The 21,031-nt window shown below is 55.5% G+C and overlaps 1 protein-coding gene across 1 annotated transcript in view; it reads right to left on the minus strand.

Moving 5' to 3' along the window:
- HS6ST1 (heparan sulfate 6-O-sulfotransferase 1) overlaps positions 1-21,031 on the minus strand; it is a 46,390-nt gene that overhangs the window by 18,232 nt on the left and 7,127 nt on the right. The gene's annotated exons all lie outside the window — the stretch shown is intronic.

Raw genomic sequence — 21,031 nt, forward strand, 5'->3', positions numbered from 1 at the left:
CCAGTGCTCCCTGCTCTCATGTAGCCTGCGGGGAGACATCAGCCCCTCCAAGCCTGTTACCACCTCCTGTACCTCTGGGGTTCCTGCAGGATATGGTAAAATGGTGTATGAAAAGGCATTACAGCCTAGAGGATGCACGAAGGTGATGGCCTCACAGCTGGCCAGAGGCAAAGAGCTATGGGCAGGTACAGAAGGTGTGAGCTGGTGACCTCCCCTCTGCCTCAGGGCTCATCTCCTGCCTGTCCTGGGCTCCACAGTCCCCTGCAGGTAGATTTATCCTTTCCTCCTTCACAAGAGCACTGGCCCTTGTGCAGGAAAGGTACAGCCCTGCCCTCCTGTGGCATCTGGAAGGGCTGGGAATGTGGCCAGAAACATCCAGACTAGCAAGTGCCAGGAAGCAAAGGGTGTGCCTAATTCCTACTCAGGGTCAGGCAGGGCCTCTGAAGTGTGACATCTGAGCTGAAATGTGAAGGAGAGGGAAGAGGGGTGTGTGTGTGGGGGGGGGGCAGCATTCCTGACACACTCCCAGAGGATGAGAAGCGGGGTGAGGGGAGCCACACCAGACTGCAGTTCATGTAAGAGCAGGGTTGGTGAGTAGAGGAAAGGAGCTTGTGGTTTCAAAAAGGAAAGGACATTGTTGTTAAAAGATGGGAAAAAATGAAATTTCTGTCCTTGTTTCAAAATTCCAAGTTGTGGAGAAAACATGAAGAAAAACAAGTCTTGTGAATTTAGGCTTAGGAAATAGCTTGACAGTTCTCTTCCTCCTCCTCTGACAACACATAGGTTATGCGGGCAGATGAAAGTCTCCACCTGACTTACACACAAGGTTAGCAAAACAGAGCAGGTTAGGAAAACAGAGCAGGCTACCTCACCCCTGGCTCATCCTCACAGAGAATCTGGGGCATTGCCAGGGCCCCTGATGGTCTGGGGGATGGCAGAGGGGTTCCCAAGGTAGGCAGCCTCTTTGAATGCGTTCCAGGGGCCTGAAGCCCCCAACCTTTCTCCTCGGGGCAAGTAACCAGGAAGTGCGGCCCCATGCCTGGGAGTTTTTTTTCTCAAGCCCCCAGACCTTTGTGATCTCATCGGATCCTCACAAGGCCCCTGGGTGACCCACAGGGCAGGTAGTGACTTAACCATTAGGGCAGCATGCACTGTGGGGTGCGGTACAGGCCTCACCCCTCCACAGGCACAGATGGGAAAGGGCCCAGGCCAGGGTTGGGGTGCCATGAGGGGCAGGGTGTTTGCACACAGCTGCAGACTGGCCCTGCCTGGGCCTCCTGCCCGTCCCCCTGGCTGCAGCCTCTGTGCCAGTCCCCCTCCCTTCTTACCAGGGTGATCCCGTGTAACAGCATTTCAGGGGACACGTTCAGGGCCCGGGGCTTGTAACCTTCCATCCACGAAGATGCCGGTGAGGTCACCTTCTCCAGAAATTCGTTTCCCAACTGCATGCTGGGACAGGTACCGCTGTGCACATCCAGAGACATCCTCTCCAATGAGCACAGGACTGGCTGACGGCTTTCTGGGAGCCTGCCTGCTGTCCTCACACCCACCATGGTCAGGATCAGCCCCAGCCCTGGAGTTTGGGGCAAATGTCAGAAGCATTGCTCTGCATTGCTCTGCCTTCCGAGAGCGGTGGGGAGTGAGAGGTGCCTCCTCCTCACACGCCCTCCCTTGGCACCTCCTCACATGCCCCCCTCAGCCCTCCAACTCCACCAACCTCCCGCATGCTGCTTAGGTTTAAGCAGGCGCTGTGCAGGTGGACCCAGCCAGGCCCCGGAGCTGCTCACCCACGCACACAGCCGCCCATTCATGTTCCACATCGGCCCGTCTGGCACTTTCTGGTTCTTAACACCAAGCAGGGGAGACTTCACTTCCACCCGAACACACACACTCCCACCGCAGGCTAAAACAAAAGAGTTGTGCTCTGCGGCTTCCCTGGGAGGGGCCATGTGCCTACAGACTCAGCGAGACCTGCCTCCAGAGCCTTGGTTTCCTCTTGTCATCAGCTTGAATCCCGGCCAAGAGCTCTCAGACTCACTCTTGTAGCTTCTTGGCCTTTGAGGCTCTTCCCCCAGGTCCTCACAGTCCAGAACTGCAGCCCGGCCATGGCTGCCAGGGCCCCAGGAGGGAGGTGGCCTGTGAGGGAGGCTGGGGGCAGTGTTAGGCCTGTCAGGACTCGACCTGCTGCTCTATCTCCATGCAAAGTCCGCCTCTGGGTCTCTGTGCCAGGGACATACTGTACACGCAGCCAGGATGGAGCCGAGGAGGCCATGTAGCATGACACAGCTCAGCGGACTCTGTCCTGCAGGGGTACAAACAGCCCAGGGGCTAACGTGAGCTCAGGGGCACACGACCTGATCCCTACGCCTGGCGACTCCATGGCAACTGTTACATACAGTCCTCTGGGAGCTGTGCACACACTTCTGTGTGTACGAGCAAAGCACCACATCAGAGCTTGTGTCACAACTTGACATCAGTTCTGAAAAAAACATGGACTGAGCACAGAAAAAAAGGTGGGACAGAAACGCAACAAATGCCACAAGCCGTCAAAGGGGGCTTGTCCACCAGGCCTGGCGTCCCAGGCAAATTGTTTTTCTGATTTTCACTTTTTTGTACTTGACATGTGGAGCCAAAGCCCGGGAGGTCTAGGTCTCCCCAGAGGCTGCTCAAATGTCTCCAAAGCCTCATGAGACCACCAGTTATGTTTCTGCAGGTGAGGCAGGCCAGAGCCTGTCTGAGGGCCACTAGGGGTGTCCCAGGCTCAAACTGCTGGTGACTGGCTCACACCCCACAACACCCCTCCTCTCAGGATCCCAGGCGGATCCTCCTTTCTCTCCCATGAGACGCCACAGAGCCTGTGAACAGAGAGGAGAAGCTGGCACTGCCCCATCCCAGGCACACTCCTCAGCCAGCACACACCTCAGCCCACACAAGCACAGTGAGCCAGGGAGCCATGGCCTTACATGCTCTTGGAACATAAAACTATTTTTCCTGAGACAGAGAAATTTAGAGTCTAAACAGCACACTCCAGACAGAAGCCATTCGAGGCCCAAACTAACAGCAACATCCTATCTTCTGTCCTGTGGTTCCTGTTTACCCAGCTCTGCTCTCCCACACCTCGGGGGTGACCACCTCTGGCTGATGAGCTGGAAAAGCGGTCACCTCAGCAGTGACTCTTGGTCCTGGGGGTCGGGACAACAAATCTTTCCGGAACCAGGAACACCAAGGCCACTTCAAAGGTACCTACATCAAGTCCTTCTGTGGTCAGGGGTGGAGAAAGGGGCCTGTGGCTTGGTGTGGGGAGTGGGGTCTAGCAGGCATTCACCTCGCTTTATTCCTACAGCCTCTGGGGTGAGTACCACCGTTGGACCCCCTCTGCAGATGGGCAAACTGGGGATCCAAAGGTCCTTCGTTGGCCGAAATCTCCCAGTTATCAAGGGCATCCACGTCTGGTGTGTGTCTGCCACTGACCAGTCCTGGCCACAGGGCCTCAGAGGAGCTGGGGCAGGGTGCCCACGGGAACCGAGTGTGCCGTCGCGGGCATCAGGAAATGGGCCTTCCCACTTCATTTGCCATGGGCTCTGCCACTTAGCGACTGTGTGGCTCTGACTCATAACTTGAGGAATGTTTCCAGCATATGTTTCCTCACTGCATGATACAGACACCCAGCTTCCTAGAGTCCACAGCACAGCACCCCACATGGGGTCAGGGGGCATCCCAGGGAGCCCAAAGCCAGCAACAAGGGAAGGAGAGGAGGGCTAGGAGATAAAGGGAAGAATGGACTCTCACCTGCTCTCACCAACCATGGGGATGGTGGGGTGGTGGTGGTGGTGCCAGGAGCATATGCAAGGGGCGGGGGTGGGTGTGGGGGGAGAGGTAGAGAAGCTGTCAAATAAAAAAACATAAGTAATTGGGGGAGGGGGGTTGTCACTTCAAGGGGTAAAAAGTATAACTATTGCACTGTGTTGTACAGCTGAAACTAATTCTAAAAACTGTGTATTTCATAATAAAAAATAATTAAAAGAAAAAAAAACATAAGTAGCCCTATAATCTTAAAAAAAATCAAAGTAGTCGTTACAAATCTTCCTACAAGTATGCAAGTATTGAGGAATGCCTGCAGCCTAATTTCAAACAGTTCTGCCAAAAAAGAAAAAAAAAGCACACACACAGAAGTACATATGTACCCAGATACACACAGACATGCAGACAGCAAGAGCTGGTACGCACGGGCACGCATGCCGAAACGTTAACAATCAGTGCGTCTGGGTGAAAGGGCTACGTTTTAACTACTCTTTCACTACTTTACAGGCCTGACATGTTTCAAAATAAAAAGTGTGTGTGTGTGTGTGTGTGTGTGTGTGTGTGTGTGTGTGTAAATTCCTACAAAGAAAATGCCAGGCTATTTTTATCAAAGAACAAATTATCCAACTTTATGCAAACTCTTCTAGACAACAGTAAAGAAACGCACCACCCCAAAAAACCCTCATTCTATGAGGCCAATATAACGCCAATATCGAAATCAGACAAACACATGAGAAGGAAAATTACAGTCCTTTTCATTCCCAATTGAGATGTAAAAAAATCCCAAATGAAAATCTTATCAAATCAAATCCAGTAGAGCCTATGCAAGATATGACATTGTGACCAAGTCAGGCTATCCCTGGTACACAGAAAATCCACACAGGTGATTCATCATGCCAACAGATACAGATCTCAACAGGTGTGTAAGAAGCATTTGCTGGGGTGAAATACCTAGTCATGATAAAAGCGCTCAGTAAGGCAGGAACACAAGAGGGTTCCCTTAACCTGATAAAAGTATTTAAAATAACCGAGAACAGGGCCGGCTGAGTGGCTCAGTTGGTTAAGAGCTAGCTCAAGAGTTTGAGCTCTAAGCAACAGCAATTTGAGTCCCGACCCGAGCTGAGCAGTTACTGAGCTGCCAACAGGTGGCAGGATGGCTCAGCTAAAAAAACAAAAAAAACCGAGAACCAACATTGTCTGTACAAGGAAGAGTCAGATGCACTGACTCTAAGAAGAATGGGGCAAAGATGCCCATTCTCCCTGCTGCGAACCTCCATTGTGCCATCTCATCTGCTCTCTCCATCTCATCTGTGCTGAGCACCTGTGTGCAGGCACTAAGCTGGGGGCTTCACCCTCAGAATCTTGGCCAAGGGAAGGAGCTCCTCGCACACCCTGTGCCCTGGTGCTGGGTCCCAGCACACCCGACAGTTAAGGGTGCACGTTGCTGTCAGATGGAGAGGCTTCTGGAGGTTTGAAGCAGCTACGCCACCAGAGCAGCAGCAGAAAGCGGCACATCCTCCTGTGCCAGCCTCTCGGGGCACCAGGTGAGCTCAGCAGGTGCCTCCGTGGGAGCGTCCAGCTCTGTGGCCTCAGGGACAGCCCCTGGCTGCATGACCCAAGGTCTCCAGAGGCTGAGCCCTTCCTGGAGCAAGGTAAACCTGGAGGGCGCCCACGGAGGCAAGATGCGGGCCCAGGGCCTCTCCAAGCCCGTTTCCCTATTTCTTGGCCCAGCCCTGGCGGCCTCCCATCAGCTGGTCCCTTGTCTGTCTGTGGGAGGTATAGGTTGCTCAGAACAGGCAGCAAGCAGGGTCCTGAGGGTGGGCTCTGGACAGACCTGGAGGAAGAAGAACCCAGCCAGGGCTGTGCTAACAGCGCTGCCCGGGCCCTGAGTGCAAAGGGCCCTGCAGTCCGCTCACACTTCATGTGATTTAGCCAGGGGTCCACCGGTGTTTCCCTGAGTATACATGCACACACACACCAATCACTTTCCTCCATCTAATTCCCTCACTGCTTAGGATCCTTCCAATGCACACTCCTCCGAGGCTCACCCCAGTGAACCTCAGCCAAGTTGGCTGCAGGAGAGGGGTCTGAATCAGAAGGCCCCCGCAGGCCAGCAGAGGAGTCCAGGGTTGTCTTGTTGGGGGAGGCTGACTGGGCAGGGAGAGCAGGGGCAGGTGGCCAGTGAAGTGGGGCTGAGCAGTCCCCAGACCAAGCTTGGATGAAAGGGGTGGGGCCTGAGAAGAACTGTCCCCAACTGCCCCGCCTATCCTTCTGTGGAGTCTGAGCCTAGCAGGGACACTGGTTCGGACAGGCTCCTGAGGTGGTAGGCGGGGTGGAGGCTCCTGGTGCATCTGTCCACTCAGGCCAGGCGTTAGAGGGACACCCACGTCACGTGCAGAAGCAGCAGCAGTGGGCCTAGGCGCGTACCAGCCTAGACAAAGGACGACCCAGCGCTTGAGCCTTCTACTAGAGGGAAAGTGTGCCAGGAGCTCAGGGGCCTGCTTCCCAGGAGAAGCAGGCAGCAAGTGCCCATCAGCTGGGCTTTCCAGGCCCTGGTGATGCGGGGATGACAGGGGAGGATGATGGAGGGTTTGGGTCTAGGCAGCCTGCCCTGGGGGGACACTGACAGTATAATGGGGAACCACTGGGCACGGGATGGGGAAGACGCCTGTGTGATGGGAGTGGTGGCACAGTGGAGACAGAGCTCTCTTGGCTGTGGGCACCCAGAAAAGGCCTGGGTCATCCAGTAGGGGACAGGGCTGGCACTCAGGTGGGGACAGTGGTGCCCTGAAGCAGAGACAGCAGCATCTGAGGAAGTGAGCAGGGCCCAGATTTAGGGTGCTCTGAGTGTTATTGTCTAGGGTATATGGGGGAGGGCAGTGCCATCACTGGGCAGGGGCGCAGGTAGGCTCAGGGGGTAAATGGGGTGCCATCAGCTAACAGGCTTCGGATGGAAAAGGGCCTGACTCACATAGGCGGGCTCCTGAAATGCAGGGGTTCTGAACAAGTCAGCTTGAGGGACTAGGGCTGCAGCTGGGTGTTGGCCTGCCCACACCCACACCTCTGGTCACCAGCGCTCCTCTTCTATGAGAGGACATGCCCCAGCATGGACGGCCGCCCTTCCTGGCTCAGAGACAGGGTGCTGGGCCAGCGTGCAGGAACCGTGAGGAAGGAGGTCTGGAACCTCGGCCTAGAGCGCAGGGTACCATGGGCTCTGACTGTGGAGTGCCCAACAGCTCAGGGCATCCACAAGCAAGACCAAGGGGCCACAGCACAGGGTCGCCCCGCCAGAGTGGGCCCCATTGTACCCTCCCCCAGCCACACAGTCATGTCAAGGCTCCCAACAATATGTCTGTCTGCCCCAGTTTCAGGTGGCCCGGTCTGCTAGGGAGCTCAGTGAGGCTCGGAGTGAAACTGACCAAGGAACATGCCATCTGCTCCACGAAGCCAGGAGCAAAAGCAGTTAATGGTGGTTACCTCAGTGGCCATCACCTACCTCCTGGGCAATTTCCTCGCACAGAGCGGGAGGGCTTCTAAGAAACCATGCTCCTGCAACCACTAGAAAGGGGGGACCTCTCCAGGTTGAAGGAACAGCAGATGACTACAGGCCCCAAGGGAGCTGGGGAAGGACCATCCCTGCTTGCTGAGTCCAAGGCCTTAGCGCATGTACAGCCCGGGAGCGACGGGGTGTGGATGGTGCCCATGGGACCCAGAGGGGAAGGCACTGCAACATAGAGAATGAGACAGTGTGTCCTGGAAGGCAACGCGAAGGCCCCGCTGCACGTCCTCTTGGCGCATATACCTTCTGTACCCCATGGCCAGTCCTGCCGAGGGGTCTGGGATGAGGGGTGGGGGGTCCACAAGAAAGGTTCAGCCTCACTGCTCGGCAAGCTTGCCAGGCCCCAAGAGTCCTCAGAATGGGGACACACACACACACACACACACTTCAAAACCTCACAAGGGGGAATAGAAACATGGTCCAAAATGTCTGGAGGGTCAGCCAGGACTGTGGCTTCCAGCCCTTCAGGGCACTGCCAAGGTCCTTCCTGCCAGCCGAGAAAGGCCTCTGCCACTGATGGCCTGGGAGGCAAAGGCCCCTGCACTGTCCCTGAAATGTGGAAAGCAGAAAACAGGGACGTGAAGGCTACAGGCCCGCAGTGGCAACACGTGGCCAATAAATGCCCCGCCTGTGGGGCGGAGCCCTGCACCTGGGAGGAGCGCTAAGTGTTACAGCCCCAGATCCAGGAATGTCCAGAGCCACGCGCAAACGACCCTGTGCAGGGACCCCTCATAAATCCAGGGGCCTGAAGGTCTCGAGAGCTTGACACGCACTCCCAGAGCGCTGTCCTGCCCCTGCCCCCACCTGGCTTGCTCGGGGTCCTCAGAGACAAACAGGCAGAGGATGTCTGTGTGGCCCAGCACAGGATGCCCATGGATGAAGCAGGGCAGGTCATATACCTGAGCACAAACAGTGCTTCCTGACTGCCCAAGGGGGCTGAGGGATTCACATTCACCCTTGGAGGTGGCAAGAAACTGCAGGATGCCAGTGTCATGAGCAGGTGTCTGTGGCCACCACAGGGCCCCGTTGGCCCCATGGTTGGCCTCAGACCATGCTGAGCCAGGCAGAAGCTGAACTGGCCATGAGGAAATCTCCAGGGGTAGGGCCTGGCACCACTGGGGCTCTGCAGTGACACCACTGCAGGGACAAGGACACCATGAAGGTGCAAGCGGGTAGGCTTGCAGTAAAGGGTGAGGACCTGCCCACTCCTTTCTGCACCTGCCCCCAACTCCACAAAGTACGGTCCTGTGCCCCTGCCTGGGCCCACAAAGTCTGAACCTGGTCTTGCCAGACTCTCCCAAGGTCCCACACTTACGAGATACGACAATTAAGTTTGCGACCTTGCCACCGTGGGCTTACATTGGCAGCACTGTACAAACAGCTCGGTAAGGTTTCATAACTGTGGTAAATCAGTGTGTACAGCTGTGTCCGTGTGGACGTGTGGCAGTGTCTTGCTGAGTGGTGTTCATTATTGTTGTTGCGTGTTTTTGTGTGCCACCGCGAGAATGTCTGAGCTTGAATTAGAGTAATGAACAAACATTAAATTTCTTGTTAAACTTGGCAAGAGTGGAAATGAAATCAGGGACATGTTAGTCCAAGTTTATGGGGATCATGCCATGAAGAAAACAGCAGTGTATAAATGAATTAAATGTTTTTCTGAGGGGAGAGAACGTGTCACTGATGAAGAGAGGTCAGGGTGGCCAGTAATGAACAGAACTGATGAAAACATTGCAAAAATTCATCGAATTGTGTGTCAAAATCATCGGCTGACTGTGAGAAGCAGCAGACCAAGTAAACATTGATAGAGAAACAGGAAAATCTTAACTGAAAATCTTGGCATGAGAAAGGTGTGTGCAAAAATGGTCCCAAAGGAGCTCACCGATGAACAAAAGCAAAGGAGAGTCAAAGTTTGCTAAGACCTTTTGGAGAGGCAAGACGATGTTTTGGGTCGTGTTATCACTGGTTGTGAAACATGGATGTACCAATATAACCCTGAAACAAAGCGTCAAAGTGCACAATGGAAGTCAGCCAATTCTCCATGACCAAAAATCTTCTGTCAGTCCAAATCAAGAGTCAGAACAATGTTGCTAACCTTTTTTGATATCAGAGGGATTATTCATTTTGAATTTGTACCAACTGGACAGTTAACCAAGTTTACTATTTGGAAGTGCTGAAAAGGCTGTGTGGAAAAGTTAGACAACCTGAACTTTTCACCAACAATTCATGGCTCTTGCACCAGCTCACATGGCACTGACTGTGAGGGAGTTTTTAGCCAGTAAACAAATAACTGTGTTGGAACACCCTCCCTACTCACCTGATCTGGCCCCCAAAGACTTCTTTCTTTACCTGAAGATAAGAAACTATTGAAAGGAAGACATTTTGATGACATTCAGGACATTAAGGGTAATACAATGACAACTCTGATGGCCACTGCAGAAAGAGTTCCAAAATTGCTTTGAAGGGTGGACTAGGCACTGGCGTCAGTGAACATAGTTTCCCAAGGGGAGTACTTTGAAGGTGACCATAGTGATATAGGTATGTAGCACTTTTTCTAGGACGAGTTCGCGAACTTAATTGTCCGACCATGTATATCTTCATATTTGCATCTTTGCTGACTAATCACGACAGTGCTATTTGGACCAATCAAACTGTGCAAATATGGATTCCTTATTTTGCATGAAAATGGACCAATCAGAAACCAGGGGGTAGGAACTTTCTCTTTATAAGCCAGCCGCCCCTCTCTATCTGTGGAGCATTTCCTGGCCTTGAGCTATTAGCACTAGAGGTGTAACGCTTGAATGGCTTCGCTTGAGTCTCTTGCACCTGAGCTGTCTCACAATTGAGCTGTTTTTATTGTGTAAGTTCCCCCCCTCACTGCACCCCAAATTGGGGACTCCTGTTGATATTGAAATTGGTGGCAACAACCTTCAGTTGACAGTGTATTACCTGGTGGGGTGTGTGTTTGTGTGTGTGTGTGTGTGTGTGTCTCTCTCTCTGCCTGGGGGGTATCACGGGGGTGGTGTGTGTCTACCTGGGGGACTGTGTGTGGGGGAGGTGTCATGCGGTTGGTGTTTGTGTGCTTCTGGGGGCCCATGTGTCTATCTACCTGGGGGTGGTGGTGTCATGGGGGTGGTGTGTGTGTGTACCTGGGGGGCTGTTTGGGGGGGAGTCGTGTCTACCTGGGGAAGTATCATGGGGGTGTAATGTGTGTGTGTGTATGTCAGGGGAGGTACTGTGCTCATGGAGGTGTTTCAGCCACTGAGCAGCTTCTGTGGCTGGAGGTCTCCAGCTCCTCCCCCAGGCCTGTCCCCAAGATCCCTCCCCAAGTGGAGAAGGAGGGGAGGCTGGGCCTCTAGACCCCACTATCTGTCAGTGGCCCATCTGTAACTGTCTTCAGGCAGGCCTGAAAAACAACTGGGGAAGTACAGGCACACATCCATACAATAGTCCGCAGCCACACGCTACTCCCAGGCCCCCTGGGGCCCTCAGTACCAGGTGCCCCTACAATCACTGTGAGGCAGCCCGAGGACAAGCCTGAGGTGGCCATTGCAGAACTAGCTTCGCTCTCCAGGGCAGCACAGCCCCTGTCCCTGTCCGTGCTCAGGTCCTTCCTTCCGGTGGGAGCCCTGCCACGTCTCGGGTGTGATGAGGGCAGCCATGATGGCACATATACAGAGCACCCAGCACACCCCACTGCCATGCCTGCTGAAGACCGGAGGCTATGGTCACTGTCATCAGCCAGGCCCCTTCTCCTGGGAGGGCAGAAAGGAGGAGGGAACCCCCAGGTCCAGCTGTCTAAAAAGTCTGGTCTCTTGGCCCTGTGTAGCCTCTCACAGAGCCCAGCAACCGTGTTCCCACCCTCTGTGTGGGCAGGGGACCCAAGGGGCGGCAGGCGTGCTGCAGGCTGCCCTCTCCCTGCTTCTGCAGTGATGGAAAATTTTTCATGAAAACTCACTTCCTCATACCCTAGTCAGTCCTGAGGGGGCAGGGACAGTGGGGCGGCCCAGCCACAGACTGGAAAATTGCTCAGCTCTTAAAGGGGGTTTGCAGGAAGGAATTTCAAAAGGGAGGAAATGTCCCAAAATGTCAAACACTTGTAAGAAAAAAAGGAATTCTTATTCCAGGATATTTCTGAGTCACTGAACACTGCTGCTGGGAGGGAGTAAGGGGCAGGAGCGGTGGAGAGAAAGAGAGAGATAGAGGCTCTATGAATGCAAGTGGGGGGGGCGGGTCTTGTGCAGCCTGCGGTCAGCCCCGGGAGCACCAGTACCTTGCCCTCTGGGAGGAGGGGCCCGATGTCCCTGAGGCCTACACAAAGCCCAGCCCTGCCCTGAGGCCACTGCTCTGTGAGGCAGAGGATGGCTTGTGGTTGGTGGTGACAGGGGGCAGAGATCACAAACTAAACAAGGGGCTGTGCCACGTGGTCGGCCCCAGGGGAACTGTGGACCCTCCCCCAGCACCAGGTGCCTATCCTGGGTGATGTGCATGGCCGCATGAGGTGGGAGGGGGCTGGGAGCTGGCAGAGACCCAGAGGTCATCAGACATGTGCATAGTCTATGCACAGGGTGAAGGCAGAGGTTCTTGTCCCAACCTCAGGGACACGTGTGTGCATGTTCGAGGCCTATGGCTCTGCCTGCTGAAGCCCAGCCTCCACGGGATCCCTGGTACCTGCGAAACCATGGCTGAGTTTATCCTCAGGGCTCAGCTGGCCCAAACGGCCTGTTCCTCCACCAGCCCACATGGATGGGAGCTGATGAGCAGTTGGGGACAGCATGCTGGCCTGTGCCTCCTCTGCCAAAACCACTCAGAGGTGCCAGCTTGGCCAGCGGGCAGAGGGCCAAGCCAGAGACAAGTCCCCACCAGAAAACATTCCCACCTGAGGCAAGAAGCCAGTCCTGGCCCTCAGGAACACCTGGTAGCACCTGGAAACCAGGTGGGCATCAGGAACACAGAGAGCCCTGCCTACCTGACTCCTCCCCATGCTGTGTGACCACAGGCCTGTGCTCTCAGCTGGCACCACAGGCTTCAGAGGCCATAGAGAAGTGCAACAAGGGTGGGTGGGGGACCAGTCTCAGGCCCCAGGCTCCCTGGCTGGCTCCTGAGCTATGGCAGTTACTACTGTTAGAGGGAGAACTGAAGACATTTAAAAAGTAGTATTTAGGTCTAGCAGTAAAATTTCCATGGCCCTGAGCTTCCTCTTTGCCACATGTGGGACAGACTGGGCTGCCTCTGGGTGATCCTTACCCAGCCTAGAATGTTGACTGCGTTCCTGCGACTGACTTCTCTAAGTCATTACTCCTTGGGGCAGGACAGGGGCCCATCCTGAGCATCACCCCCTCTATGAAAACTGGCTCCAGAGTGACAGCTGCCAAGTGGCTGCAGCCAGGGGAGTGGGCTCCAGAATGCCTGGGTTCAAGTCCCGAGTCTGCTGCCTAAGCCACGTGAACTTTGGCAAGTCGCCTGACCTCTCTGAGCCCCTGCTCCCCCATCTGTAACAGGAGCAATGGAGGCCCCTTCATAGTACACCTGGGATGTGCCTGTACCCAGGCCCAAGGATGAGTCCCTGGCAGAGGGCAGCCAAGTGAGCAGGGGTCCAGGGTGCATCCAGACAGAGGCTAGAGCAAGCGTGTTTGAAGGGACCCTGACCTGATGTCACCTGTAGAAGGCCAGCATCTGGCCTGGAAGATGGACAGCAGAGATACCACCAGAGGGTGCCAGGACCCGCATATTGCCCTGTGAACTCAAGAGGCCACCAGTACAACCTTAGGAAGGTGCCAAGATCCCCAGGTCCTCCCAAACCTGGGCTGCCCACCAGACACAGCTGGGGAGTCCTGGCAGGGAAGGCGGGCTGGATCTTATGTCAGGGATCCTATCCCTGGCACAGAGTGAAAGCTCAGTGAAAACATGCTAAACAAATTAAAAAGATGCAGAAGGCTCCATGACAGAGCCCAGGCTGGTAGAGGTTGGGCCCCCGTTAGCTCAGCACGCAACAGCCACCAGCTGGCCCACAGGGTCAGGCTCCGCTGCCAGCTGACTGCATGGCTTGGCTAGGTCTCTGAGCTGGGCGGGCTGAGAAAGCCAGTGACCAGTGCCCACACACAGCTGCAGGCCATCTCCCCCAGACTCCAGGGCAACCACTGACCTCCTGAAGAGCATTTCCTCTGGAAATGACCTGGGATAGTTCATGTGATTGTTGAATGTCCAGCAGGAGGTGGCTGGGCAGCAATGCCATCTGGCCCTGCCTCTCCTTTTGGGGCACACTGTGACGCCTATGCTAAGTCAGCTGCATCTGCAGCACTGGGACTATCCCACCCCCATGCCTGGCACCACCTCAGGCGCCTCTGGCCTGGCCAGTGGAGGGACACAGTGACCAGATGGCAGGGATCAGGCTGGCGGGGGTGGGGGGGGGGGGCTGGGGGAGGCAGTGCAGAGAATAAAGTGGGTGAGAGGGACAGGAGGGTACCCCCAGCCAAGGGGCTTCCTTGGTCTGTGGGAAGCCCCTGCCAACTCAAAACTGCTTTGCTGCTCAGAGAGGACCTCGTGGCAAGTGCTGGTCCTCAGACAGGTGTTGTGTTGTGCGAAGGGGCCCAACACACTGGCCACTGGCCTCTGCTTGTCAAATCTTCTGTGCACCTGAAAAGTCAAGTCAGGGCTCTGCGAGGCAGCGGGGACCCGTGCTGTAGACCAGGGGTCGGCAAACGTTTGAGACGGAAGAGCCGCCAGGGGTCAGCAAACTGCGGCTCGTGAGCCACATGCGGCTCTTTGGGTTCATACATGTGGCTCTGAAGTAAAATTAAAAATAAAAATAAAATTATCATAATTTCATTTATAAAATTTTTAAAGGATTTAAAATTTTTCCTTATTTGTAAAAATATATTTATGGCTCTAGAATAATTTTTAAGTTGTTGTGAGGGACAGGATTGGTTCTTACAGGGGATGGTAAACTTTTGAGACGGAACGTACCCAAAGAGCCGCATGTGGCTCGCACGCCGCAGTCTGTCAAGCTCTGCTGTAGAACAAGCCAGAAGGACACCTCAGAATGCCAGGGCCCCAACACCACTCACACTCTGGGACTTGGCTGGCCTGCAGTGCAGTCTGTGCCCCTGGGTTGGCCCTGCCTGATGTCCGCTGGGACCCTTTTGACCCAGCTGCCTGAGGACAGGGTCTGTTCCTGCTCTGGAACAACCCCACACCAATCCCATCACCCCCCTTTCACCCACTTGGCTGAAACCTGACTGCCTTTTATTTGATAAAAACGGTGTTTTCCTCTGGGCACATTGCCAGCCCAGCTTCCAGGAAAGAAAAAGAAACAAACCTCTCCTTACAGGGCTGGGCTTCGTGACTGCCTGTGCCTGATGGTTTTAAAGCAGGACTCACTAGGCCTGAGCTTTCACGGGGTTCAGATGGTGGGCCAACAAGCAGCCTTCTATCCGAACTTACGTGAGCAAAACAAACTGCCCAAACCTGCCTGCCCACCTAGCTGCCTGCCATCAGGGAACAGAGGAGAGGAGGAGGGCGACTGTACCTGGAGCTGAAGTCTCTCCTCTTCAGGATGAGGGGCCCTGGGGTACTGCCGTGGGCTGGGTGGGAAGGAGGGCTGTGGTGAGGGTCTGAGGCTGGAAAGGAGAGGCCTTGGTTCTCCAGGCATGGTACGAACTGTGCTCTCGTGCCATGGTCCACTTGTTCCCTCTCCTTACAGGTGACACCAGAAGCATTCAACCCCTGCAGGAGACCACCTGCTCTGCCTCCCCCCTTTCCACCTGCCCCGATCCTCTCAGGGGAGCGACACATCAGACCTAATGATTTGGCTGTTTCCGGAAAGCTGCGTCTCAAGGAGGGTGAGCTGACGGTCACTCAGGGGCCTCCCCCCAGGATTCCTGTACCATCTTGGGCTCCTGGGGAAGCCCATCCTTGAAGTGGCCATGCAGCCTTCGCCACAGGCAGGCAGTATGGCCGGCTGGCGCCTGGCACTCCCTCCTAGCTGGGGACCTCTCCAACTCCTTGTCACCCCAGGGCCACCCTAGAGCGTGGTGTGAGCCTCAGCTCTGCCACCTGTTACCACTTAGCTCTCTGAGCCTCAGTTTCCTCATCCGTGCTAGGGGCCCACAACAGTGAGGCAAGGATGAGGAGGGCCTGGCGCTCAGTGAGCGCAGCGGCTGTCGCAGTCATGCTCCCCCAGCACAGCACACGTCCAGTAAGTGGGGTGCCTGGGGAACAGCAGGGCGCCTCACAGACAGCGCCCACTCCACATGCTGTGTTTTGGCTGGAGGACTTCCTCTTGCTACTGCAAAGTTTTCCCTGACAAGAACATGATGCAGGATTCCAGAGAAAACGCACTGCTAACCCTACACCCTGGCCTCACTGCCCAGCACGATGCCCCACCCTGCCTCTTGCTGTAATGATACAAATGAAAAGCCTCAGCGCTGGCAGGTCCTCAGTTTCCGAGGACACTAAGGCTCCAAGGAGGTAAATATTTACATGTGAGCCTTTAAAACTCCTAGCTCAGAGGGGTGCTGTTCACAGCTGCCCTTGGGCCACAGACGTGCCCACGATTGTCTCTGGGGCCCTGTAAGTCCTGTTGTGGCAGAGTTGTTTAATTCTCCATGAATGGTGAGTTACGGGCCAATGCTCCCAGGCCAGTGAGGGAAGTGGGCTAGGAGCAAATGCTGCAGATATGCGGCTGGGGTAAAGCGGGGCTGGAGGGGTGCATTCCAAGGTTGCTGGAATGATGAGGAAAGTCTGCCCTCATGCCCCTCTCTGGGAGGGGGCAGGAAGCTCTGTCCACAGAGGGCCATGCAGGGGCAGCCCTGGGGTGTGGCACCAGGCTAGAAGCAAAGGGACACAGGTAGCCCCGCCCAGATGCCCATCCGGAGAGGAAAGGGGGTCCTGTGATTTCACAGCAGTGGACTCCAGACTTTGGTTTTGGTTGCACGATCCTTTCTTCCAATCCAACCTCACAGGGTCCCCACAAACCAGGGCCAGTGGGCATGAGATGCCAGTCAGGAGGCCCACCCATTCGTTTGGCCTCTGGGCTCAGCTCCTGTAGCGGCCACCCCGGGTGCTGCTGAGGACTTCCAAGGATGGCCAGGGGACATTCCCGCTGCAGGGAGGGTGACCAATTTTAGTGGCCATCTGTCCACCCACTCAGCCCCCTACGCCTCTGGATGAGCCCCCACAGGGGTCCCAGAAGGGTTCAGAGGTTAGCAGATCCACTCCCCCCGCCCCTCTCCCCAACACTGCATGTGCACTTGGTGCTGTTGGCTGGAGGACGGCATGCTGGCCCTCCAGCCCCTAGGGTGCAGGTGCTGGTAAAGCAAACACCCAGGCCACATGCAGTGTGGGAGGCCAGCGCGAGGGGCCTGGCACGTACATCCCCTGCAGAACTTTGTAGTAGGACACATAAGGGAACAAACCACCGCTCAGGGGAGAAAGCAGCCCAGGGACACCAACAGTTAAGTGTCAGGAGGAAACCACAGAGGCCAGTAACCACACAACAGGACGCCCGTCTCACTCCATCATGAGAAAAATGTGCTAAGACCAAGGCTACCAGCAACGTCTGACAGGCCAAGTGGTGGGGAACCTCAGGCATGGCATGCGGGCATCGGAGGCAGTCTGGAGAGCTCTGGTCCTGTCCAGTAGAGCTGAGGACAGACCACCCACCCTTCTACCCACTGCTAGGGATGAGAGGAAGAGGGGCAAGCCCAGTCCCCAACACCTGTCTGTGAAATACTCCTCCCCTGTGCTCTCAGAACAAAGCACAGGGAAAAAAGATATGTCTAGACAAACTTGATGTTAAATCTAGCAGTCAGTGAATTAAATATGCATGTCATGGACCAATATGGATACATCTCACAAGGCTAAGTGAAGAAGGCAAGTTGCAAAAGGTCAAGTACAGTCTGATGCAAGTTCTAGAAAGTTTATAACATCTAAACAGTGCTGTGCAAGGAATACACACCTGCTGTAAGAGCATAAAAAGGGTGCAGGAACAATAGTGCAGATAGAGGTGATGGGGTGGGGTGGGGGGCAAACGGGAGGCCAAAGCAGGCTCCCTCTGCTGGAGCTCTGAGCCTGCAGTGGGCACAGAAGTACGGGCGATGCAGGTCATGCAATCACCAAGTGAAAATACGAGCCTGTCACCTCACATGCTTGTGAACGGGTAACCACGGCAGCCCAGGGCACATTCCTCAGTTTCTAAAAGGCTGGCTTCTGTGTCTGGCTGAGTCACCCACCTTTTCATCTCTTCCTCCCCTCGCCACTGAGCTCTTCCTGGTTGCATTCTCAGTTGGGCCACAGGCAGCAGGACCGACTGGACAATCCCACAGGCCATGGTTACCGTGCCCCTTTCATCTGGGCTGCCGGCCAGGGGGATGGGGGTCTGCCGGAGATCCTGGGAGCAGACACAGCAAAGCCCTTTTGCTGAGTGTGCACCGACAGGAAGGAAAACGGCGGTCCCTGGTGCCACAGCTGGGGTAAACGGGAGACCCTCACAGCTGAAGCACGGCATGGCCCAGGTCATCATGTACAAAAGCTTGTTGGATGTCCCAGACAATGGTGCCCTAGCTGCCTTGACTGCAGCTGCTGTAAGGGAAGTGCCCTGCTGGCTCCTGGGCTGACCAATTCAGAGCAGTCAGGAGCCAAACTCCTTGCTGGCTCTGAAGGGCCCTGCCCTGTCCCCAGAGAGAGGGGATGCATTGCAGCCTCTTGTAACAAAGAGTCCCCAGCACCAGGCACAATTCCAAGTACCTACCTATGAGGCAGGCACTGTCAGTATGCCCATTTTAAAGATGGGAAACCGAGGCACAGAAGTCACAGAGCTTGTGAGTGGCAGAAATGGGATCCGACCTGTTGGTCTGGCTCTACGCCTGGGTCCCCACCCTTGCTCTACTGCCCCCTCCTCCCCTGCCTATGGTCATGGATTTCCTGCTTTTGCTCTCCCATCTGCGGCAGGTTACTTTTTTCTAGCTGGCTTTCTCGCTGCTGGGCTGCTCATGGACTGCCTCTGTCCTGAATGATTGCGGAAGGCGGACACACATTTCAGGAGCTGCAGTCCTCCCACCACTCCACCAGGCAGGGAAGGTACACGAGGCTGAGAGAGCTCTGAGCACACCAGGTATGGAGCCAGGCCACGGCTGCAGTGATGGGTGGTCTCCCAAGACACCGGGGTCCCCAGCTCCTGCTGTGACCAATGCAGGTGGGTCCACACAGCCACTGACCCCCTTCAACTCCACAGCTTTATAAACAATTGATGTGGAGTCTTAATCTCTCTAGTTACTGTCTTTCCAGAAGACTACTGATTTGCTCTGATGCCCATTTACCAAGTAAACAAACCGGACAGCAGTGCTGCTCACACGGGGCCCTCAGAAAGGCCACGCTCAACCATCCGAGAGCTGCCTGCCTCTCACTGACCTCCCCCCACCCCTGGCACCAGGTCCTATTCCCTGCCACCATGGCCAGCCTCCTGCAGAGCTGCAGGAAGCCTCTGACAGCTCACTTTACAGACAAAGCCCTGGGCCCCACTCCTGGGCACAGAGGCCTGTGCTCCACGGGATTGCAGAATTCTAAGGGGTTATGAGTGGCCACAGCTCCGGCAAGACATGCACACAAGCTGAGGCTGGAGGGACCATGAGGTCACAGGAGGTAACAGGTCACTGGTTCCTCTATAGAATGACACAACAAATGCTACCATTTCAGAGATGGGGACTGAGGCTCAGAGAGATGGTTGCCCTGTGCCCACGAGACTCCTGGCTCCAGACACAAGTTAAGAGAGGCTGCCCGCCCAGGGGCCTCTGCTCTCCTCCTTCCGTTCCTCGCCGGGCCTATCGAGGCCCAGAGCTGCTGCCTGGCTGCCCGGAAGGAGCCCAGGGGCTGAGTCCCACACGCCTCAGCCCTCCCCTGGAGCCTCAGAGTCACATCTGCACAGAGAGCCCAAGAGCCCTGCAGTGGCCTTGTGGGACTTGGGGCGTCAGTCCTTACAGGTAGCCCTTGGTGAGCTGGGGCCCCAGACTCAGGGTGCTTGGCTGAGTGAATAAACAGACCAACAGCCGGGTGAGGAGGGACCCCAAACTGTCCAGCCGCCCTGGAGACTGCCTCGAGAGTGGTGTCCAGCAGCTGAATAGCCTTCTCCCCCTGCCTGCTCAGCTGACCCGATGCCCTCTAACAGTGTCCACCCAGGTCAAGCAGTCTGCAATCAGCATTTTAACTCTCTGATGTGTGGGAAAGTGCATGCTACACTCTTCTAACATAATAGGCCCTGGAAGCTGGGGACTTGGGACAATGCCATACCAGAAGGGGGCATTTTACCCAGAAGGGGACATTTTACCCAGGAAGGAACATAGATTAGGCCGTAAGTCCCTCAGCCTGAAAGGGACAGGCCTGCATTCAGCGCAGACTGAACACCAATGCCTGGACGTCTGCCTGCCCTGCTCTGCTCGCTGACCCCTATCCCCACTCCCCTCCTTTGCTCTTATCTGTCCCCGTGACTGGCTGTGCCTCAGAGGATGTGTCTGGAACCTAACAGTGGTTCCAGGGCACCACTTCCTGTCCACACTTGTATTCCTCCTGCAAACCCTGTGTGGAGGCAGCTTCTCTAAGCCCCCCAAATGCTACAGGTCATACCTCCTGCTGTTACCACTCACATGCCTGCTCATTTTTGTGGCTGGGCAGGGTCTCATCCCCTATGGCCCTGACCAAGCTTAGGACTTATTTTCTGCATAACATCCCCCACCCCCACCAAGAGAAAGAAAGAGAGAAAGAGAGAAAGAGAGAGAGAGAGAGAGAGAGAGAGAGAGAGAGAGAGAGAGAGAGAGAGAGAGAGAGAGAAAGAGAGAGAGAGAGAAAGAAGGGCGGGAGGGAGGGAAGGAAGGAAGGAAGGCAGGCAGGCAGGCAGGCAGGCAGGCAGGCCGGCCCAAATAGCAAAAACTTAGTGGGAAGAGAAGGAGCCAACGAAGTTCTGGAAGAGGTAAGAACAAGAGTCCTGAGATGAAAACTTTCTTGCAAACATGTCTCCCCACCTGTGAGGGCTGGCCAGGGAGGTCATGGTACCAGACTCAAGGAGGAGAGCAGGGCTGCCAACGAGAAGCGTCCCCGCGGTTGAAGGTAACTAACTGCTAAGGAGAAGCAGACAGACAATATGCTGTCAGGAGAGGGCTGAGCCCCAGCCCGCTGGGTGTGCTCTCCACAGACCAGCTGAATCACGACCTGGCCTGAGTCACACAACTCTTATCAGGGCCAGGTGGTGGGACTGATAGCTGCCAGCCCCCAGAACCACCTGAGCACAGCCCTACTGCATAGAGCAGGCAGGGGGAGGCAATGGCCTTGCCGCCATGGCGGTCTAAGCTGCCAGCAGTGCCGACACCACCAGCCAACCTCACCCAGGTACCCTGCCAGAGCCGAGAGGATGTGGCCTAATTAGGATCCTGCTGCTACTGCAGTGAAGGCTGCCAGCTGTTTCCCAGTAAATTGAATGACACAGTCTGCCTGTGGAATTGCCCGTGTCTGCCCAAGGTCTCAGAAGCCCACACACGCAAAGCCTAGCCTGTCTGCCTTAATGGCTGCCTACTGTTCTTACCTACCAACAGTCTCCCAGCTGGGGGGGCAGTGGGGGCTGCAGCCACGGGCTGGGCGGGCACGCAGGCTTCAGGACAGATATCCAAATGTCAGCTCCTGGCTCTC

Source organism: Hipposideros armiger, unplaced genomic scaffold (genome assembly GCF_001890085.2).
Source record: "Hipposideros armiger isolate ML-2016 unplaced genomic scaffold, ASM189008v1 scaffold_782, whole genome shotgun sequence".
NCBI lineage: Eukaryota > Metazoa > Chordata > Mammalia > Chiroptera > Hipposideridae > Hipposideros > Hipposideros armiger.